The following is a 746-nucleotide window of genomic DNA, read 5'->3' on the forward strand; positions in this document are numbered from 1 at the left end:
ATATATATATATATATATATGCGTGTGCGTATCACTGTACATATGTAGATGTATATATGTGTATACACACACAGGAACACAAACACACACAGCCACACAGACACACAAGCACGCACACACACATATAGAGTGTAGTATCTCGACTCATTTAAAACTGCGCAAATATTTATTTCTGTCCATTGGAATGGCTGCATAGATGTATGTACACATATATATACACACTCACGCATATGGACATATGTGTATGCGCGTCTATACGTTATATAACATACATATACATTTATACATGTATTTACACATATACATACATGCACAGATATATATGGATGTACGTATGTGTGTATGTATGTATGTACGCATACATGCATGTCATTGAGGAAGGCGATTCGGTACGTGTTACTCAATCTACGGATATGTAAATGAGTTATGACGGCCAAAGATTGGGGCAGCACAGATTGCATTACCAAATATCTAACTCCATTCTTCGAGGTAGAGTGAGACATTTGATAGACACTTCGTTGCGGTTTCTAGCAGGCTGAGCCATCACAGAATGGGGACCTACGCTAGTATTGCTGATTGCGTAAATACTGTGTGAAACATTAGGCTATTCAGATCTACGAAGGTTAATATTTGGGACATCAGTAATGTTTCTCGCCCTTATGTAGAGCCAGCTTTAACTTATATATACTATATACGTATGTATACATACTATATATATTTGTATGTATATATATATATATATATAT

This window comes from Octopus bimaculoides, chromosome 27, assembly GCF_001194135.2.
Source record: "Octopus bimaculoides isolate UCB-OBI-ISO-001 chromosome 27, ASM119413v2, whole genome shotgun sequence".
Classification (NCBI taxonomy): domain Eukaryota; kingdom Metazoa; phylum Mollusca; class Cephalopoda; order Octopoda; family Octopodidae; genus Octopus; species Octopus bimaculoides.